The following is a 6,732-nucleotide window of genomic DNA, read 5'->3' on the forward strand; positions in this document are numbered from 1 at the left end:
AGACAAATGGCCAGCTTGCTCACATTCTTCCACCTCATCTACACAAGGAAACGGCTCCCACTCCACAAGTTCTGGTCATCAGAATTTTCTCCTAGTAACAGCATAGAGTTGAGCTATTTCAAGAATTTTTCTGGTATCCACTGTTATATGGGTTAATTGTTTAAGAATGTTAGAATCATGAGGTGTAAACAGTCTTTTCCTCAGGTCATGGAATTAAATTTTATAGAGCAACCAAGCCAAAAGAAGCTGACACGGAAAAAATAATGTGTCTCTAGAAAGAGCCTAGAGACAAGCATAGACCATAGTAAGGGTGAACAATTCCATGCTTCTGGCTGCGAATATGAAAGTCCAAGAGACGACTATAGTCGTTATACTCCAGGGTACACACACACATATATAGGTACACAACAAGTCAGTCAAAGGGTTTTGAAGGGAATAATTCCCTTGGGATGATTGGACTATTTAAGAAAGGAATGATTTTATGTATAATTTTTTTCTAAGTGTGTTTGAAAAACTCCATACTGCCTCTTTTACATCAAATAGAGCTAAGTTCTATCAGGATATTCTGGGTTCTTATTAGCACTGTGTGAGAACCTGAAGCTCCTGCCTGGCCTGTCTGTGGGGAAGCCATAGCTATGATCCTATAATCCATGAGCAGAGTCCATGTGTGAGAAGAACAATGACTGTATCCATTATTTTAATACTCAAGGCATCCTGGGCTCATCACTGATATAGTCCTGGGTTTTCACTAAATATGGACACTGTGGGATAAGGCCCTGAGTCAGAGCTGCCCTGGGGTGACCAACTATCTCACCAGCCTTCACTAAAGAGGGAACTCACCTAATTTTTCCTCATGTGCCAGCCTGATGCAGGTCATGTTGAATGGAACACCTCCTGACAAACACTGCCTGTGTCAAATTGCTTCTGTCAAACAAACAAAATTCTGGAGCCATTGAGAAAGCATATTTGGCCTTCTTATTATATTTGAGGTCATTTAAATTCAGAGTCAGGCTGAAGGACCAAGGAAACAAATTAACAAATACAAGTCCAGGTAAGATTCCACAAGAATATGTGGTCAGAATATTGTGAAAGGATTTCCCTTTAAAATGGAACCAGTAAATACGAAATGGAAAATCTCACATGTGGACCCTTGCAAGAATGGAAATTGAGAACTGGAGACTAATTTCCATTAAATGACTGATTTATGGAAGATGGAGATTTCTGTCCTGACCAATGAATATCTTCCACGAATCACTTCCCATCCTTAAGCCAGTGAATTCACTGCTTGGAATGTGGCTGGATTTTCCCTTCCTTGCATTCCTTGCCCATAAGTACAGCTTGCTCCAAACCCTCAACGGACGCACCTGTGGCTTGCTACAGCATGCACTTCTACTCAGTGTCTGGTCCTTTAAGCTTTCCTCAGCTTCCCTCATTGTTTAAGTTGACACTGTCTTCTGGGAAATCCACAAAATAGGTATTAAACACATGCTGAAAAAGACAATGAAGCAACAATTATGTTGACTTTTAAACCGTGAACTCTGTGGTACCAATCACATTTGCTGAAATAAATCCTGGTTGAAGAGTTAGATGTAAAATTCTACATGTCCCATATTCTGCCAGTTCAAAAGATTATTATAGGTTTTTTTTTTTTTTAATTTCCATTATAAACATTTTTGGTTTCTTTGTCCTAGTCATTTCTTATGATGTTCAACAAGGCAATTCTGGGACATACTCCTGCCTTGGGAAGGTACCGATATTAATAAATCTCTCTATTACAATTATCAGTAACATGTTGCTGTCCTAAAAATTCCAGATCTCTTAATTAATTGTGCCATGAAAGAATTCAGAAAGATAAGCATCTGAAGAAGAAAATAAAGTAACAAACAAAAAGCAGTTTCTATCAAAAATGTTAAAGGAGGTTTTATAGGACTCCTTTAAAATGTATTAAATTAAAAATTATATTTATACACTGTTATTGGTTGAACTGTGTCCCCTCAAAAACCATGTTGAAGGGTTACCCCTATTATTCCAGAATGTGGCATAATTTGGAAAAAAAAAGTCCTTGCAAGTATAATTAATTTCGATGCATCATACTATAGTATGCTGGGCCTCCGTGAATATGATTGATAGCAGAAGGGAAGAAGAAATTTTCCTCTGCCCAAGGTTTTTCTAGCTGGACTAAGAAATTTACATGAGGAAGGTGTGGATTGCATGGAGCACTGAATGTTATATGTAAACAATAAACTTTGGAACACTCATCAAAAACTAATGATCTGCTGTATGATGACTAACATGCCATAATAAAAAATTTTTTTAAAAAGAAATTTGCATGACATAGATTAACAGGAGAAAAAAAAAAGTAACAACAAAAACAGGAAAAAGCAGGAGAAAATATTTTGTCATGTGTGTGCAGGCACAAAGTAATGAAACTCACACCCTAAGAAATGACCAAGGCAGACAGTTTTCAAACCTTTCAGATAAAGGAAAGAAATCTATGAGGAATTGAAAGGCCAAAGAAAAGTTAACTTTGAGAACTTCAGTTAGTAAGGAATTCTAAGCAAGATTTGGACTATAGTAGTGACTTAGTGAAAAGTAACAAGGGTTGTTTCTACAGCCCTCTGGATTCTACATTCCCTATATATGACAATAAGGATGTCTTTTTAGCTCCTGGTCCAGGGAAGAATCCTTCCATATGGGAGATTTATCTCCTGCTTTCAGGGAAACACAGTGTGTCTTCCTTGCACAGGGTGACCCTCAATGAATGATTATTTAAAATACTAATATACCAAAGTGGCACATTTTCAGTAGCTTGCACATAGCTCCTAGGTTGCCTTATCAAAAGAGGAGAAAGAACACAGAGGCACACAACTACAGAGAAAGCAGACCACCTGAAGCCAGAGGCAGACATCAGACTTATGCTGCCCCAAGTCAAGGAATGCCTGTGGCCACTAGGGCTGTAAAGAAACAAGTTAGGATCCTCTCCCACAGGGTTCAGAGAGGGCAGGGTCTGCCCAACACTTTGATTTCAGACTTCAAGCCTCCAGACCTGTGAGCAAGTACACTTCTGTTGTTTGAGGGCAACAGGTTTGCAGTACTTTGTTAAGGCAGCCCTAGGAAATATGTACCCCCTATCCAACATGAAAATGCAGATTAGGGGAAATTGAATAATAGTGAGAATCCTGTTGGGTTGAATTTTATGATAGGCCCAGTTTTCAGAAACTCCTTTTTACAAAAGTCTATAAGATGCATGAGTTAGGAAGTATTGCTTATTTTGGTGAAATTAGCACAAAACCTTTCAAGTGCTCCAAATTCTTTTTTTTACTTTCAGTTTTAATGAGATAGAAATGATATCCAGCACTCTATAGGTTGAAGGTGTACAGCACAGTGACTTGACTTACCGCTATTGTGAAATTGTTGTACTTTTGGAAAGTTGGTGAGGTCCCCAGTCGATGGCCAAGAAAGAATTATTAAGACATCTTTGGTGCAAAAAGGTGATTTTATTAAAGCCTGGGGACAGGACCTTTGGGGAGAAAGACCTGCTGCCCTGGGGTTGTAAGGAGCAACTGATTACATACATTGGGGTTGGGGGACCTAAAGATAAGAGACGTTTCATAAGGGTATTTATATGCTTAAAAGAAGACTTACAGGAAACTGGAGGCCTTGCTTTGTCAAACCAAGTTCGTTTTTGTGTGTAGCAAGGCATTAACATGAAGACAGTTGGGAACTTCCTGGAAGAGCATTGTGCTCTGTCTCCCACAAGTATTGGTCATGGGCTGCAGGCTATATTAATGTTATGTACATTTCCTTCTGCCTTTCATTCCCACATGATATATATATAATAGAATATTATTCAGGGTGCCTGGGTGGCTCAGTGGGTTAAAGCCTCTGCCTTTGACTCAGGTCATGATCCCAGGGTCCCCGCATCGGGGTCTCTGCTCCTCGGAGAGCCTGCTTCCTCCTCTCTCTTCCTGCCTGCCTCTCTGCCTACTTGTGATCTGTCTGTCAAATAAATAAATAAAATCTTTTTAAAAAATAAAGAATATTATTCAGCCATAAAAAAGGAAGGAACACCTACCATTTGTGACAACTTAAATGGACCTCCAGGACATTATGCTAAGAGAAATAAATCAGAGAAAGGAAGACAAATAGTGTATGATTTCACTAAAAAGTGGATTATAAAACAAAGAAAGAACAAAAACAAAATTAACTCCAAAAAAATCAGATTTGTGGTTACTGGAGATAGGGGCCAGAGGGTAGGGGAATTAGATGGAGGTGGTGAAGAGGTCCAATCTTCCAGGCATAAAGGTGTCTAATTCTTATGGGTTGTTTCGTGTCATAATCTGCAATCCTAAAATATGTAGAAAACGTAAAATATTTTAAAATTCTCTGTCAGTAAAAGGATGTGAAATGTTTCTATACTATTGATAGACAAAAAGTACAATATTCATAATTCTAAAAAGAGCCTCTGTCTCTCGCAGACTTAAAAAGTGTACTTTGGCCTGGACAACAAAACCAACCAGCATCCAACACCAGTCACTCCATAGCACCTAGAAATAATAATACTTTGTGCAGGTTGAAAGAACAAGGAACATGAGGTCCAGCTCAGCACCAGTTTCTAGGAATCTCCAATCTCAACCATTGTCCACTGAATGAGGAAGGATTTAGGCAGGTGGGTCTCATTGTACTTTGTCTCTATTTAGTCAGGTGCTGTTCGTCTGAGCTCCATAAAACTGGAAGCCAGTGTGTGACTCTGTGACTTGGGAAGACTGTCTCCTTGGGTCTGAGTCTGGTATCCTGCAGCCCCCTTATGGAGGACAGAGACTGTGCTACATCTCCCCATTCTGGGCACTATGTTCTCCAGACTTTGTCAACCCATGCAGCCAGGCCCACACTGTTTTGGAAGAGATTCGAGACATGGAGGCCTGATAACCTCCTGGATCCAAAGGGAGGTTTTTCTCTCTGATTAAAGGGGAGTTTCTTTGTCCCTGAGTGAGATCAACCTGCCCAGCAGGGGAGATCCCCACCTGAAGATGGTCTGGAGTGGATTGCAGAGCCCTGTGTCACTTTTGACTGAGCTGGTTGCTTTGGACAAATAATTGACAATGGTCACCCAAATCCCCCTGCTGGGTGCATTAGTGGGGAAGGGGCAGGGAGGAGGTAGGAGAGCCTAGCTTTGAGCAAAGTGACATAAAAGGTCTTCTGTGTTTGGGAGAAACACAATGAAGTCAAGTCCATGCAACCTGCAGCAGTGGAAAGAGCAATCCCCCTGTGTAACGTGTGGATCTCAGCCAGGACTCCGTTTTGTATTGTTCCTCCACTCCAAACAAGTGTCAGAGAGCTGATCAGACATGTGTGCCCCGGGTCCATCTCTGGACAGTGAATGCCATGTTGCTCACAATCTTCCACCTAGTCTGGGTAAGGAGCAGCTCACACCCCACTAGTTCTAGTATCTGTGTTTCTCCCAATAGCAATTTACCTTAAGCTACTTCAAGAACTGTATGGTCACTGCTATTATCAGGGCAAGTGCTAAGGATGGTAGAATCAGGCGTAAGAAAGAGTCTGTTCCAGAAACCTAGTGAATTAAACTATAGAAATGCACTCAAACTGAACAAATTTGACAGGGAAGAAATCCTGTGTCTGTTGCGGAGAAAGCTACTACTCAGTGTGAGACAGTAGAAGAAGGTAAAGGATATTCTATCTCAGGCTGTGAATATAAAACATGGAATTCCGGGAGACCAATTGTTACAATATGGTGGATGGTCTGTCATGCTTATTTCACTTCATATACAGGTCCTATCTAAGGTAGATAGGATTAATCCAAAGATATCTCAGATATGTGATTCCCTTGAGAGGATGGGAAATAAAGAAAAACAAATGATTGTTTATTAATTGTAATTCAATGGTACTTAGAAGAACTCTACCCATACTCACTCCTTCTCATCAAGTAGAACCAGGGCTTGGAAGGATATCCCCAGTTCTAGTTAGCTCTCTGTGAGACCCTGAGGCTCTTATCTGGCCTGTAGGTTGGGGTTCCATGACCATGAGTCTATAATACAATGGGAGATTGCATTTGTGAGAAAAGCAACAGATGTCCCCATTGTTTTAATACCTCAGAAAACCTGGACCTGTCACTAGAAATTCCTGGGCTTTCATTTTAAATATGGTCACTATGGAATTGGTTGCTGGGTCAGAGCTGCTCTGCAGTGTCTGCCTACGCCACCAGCCTTTATGAAATAGGGAAATACTCCAGTTTTACTTCTCGTGTCAGACTGATGCAAGTCATATTGAATTGAATAATACCTGAATAATAGTGGCCATGTGAAAGTGCTTTTCTCCTGCAAATAAAATTCTGAAGGAGATAACAAGAAAACTCTACAATGCATTTTAATAACTTAGAGCTGATACATACAAAATGCTACTCCACGTTATCTGTTGTGGCCACTGCCATGTGAGCTACATGACAGAGCATATATTGTCACCAGTTTCAACAAACTGGAAAGTTTTAAACCCCATGCAGAAAAAAAGACTACCTTCTCCTTTATTTTCTCCTCAGTTTCATGTCTCATTACCTACTCCTTAGTAAGAGAAACCGTTAAATGTTCCAGGGGGAGGAAAATAAAATGGCAGAAAAGGAGTATTAAAAAAAGAAAACTGTTGACATTTTGTCCAAATTGTATGATTTACAGTTTTAAGAAGCCCCCATATTAAAACTAAAATCAATAAAATGAAATA

This window comes from Mustela putorius, unplaced genomic scaffold, assembly GCF_011764305.1.
Source record: "Mustela putorius furo isolate JIRA1106 unplaced genomic scaffold, ASM1176430v1.1 tig00000281_pilon_pilon_pilon, whole genome shotgun sequence".
In the NCBI taxonomy this organism is placed as follows: Eukaryota; Metazoa; Chordata; class Mammalia; order Carnivora; family Mustelidae; genus Mustela; species Mustela putorius.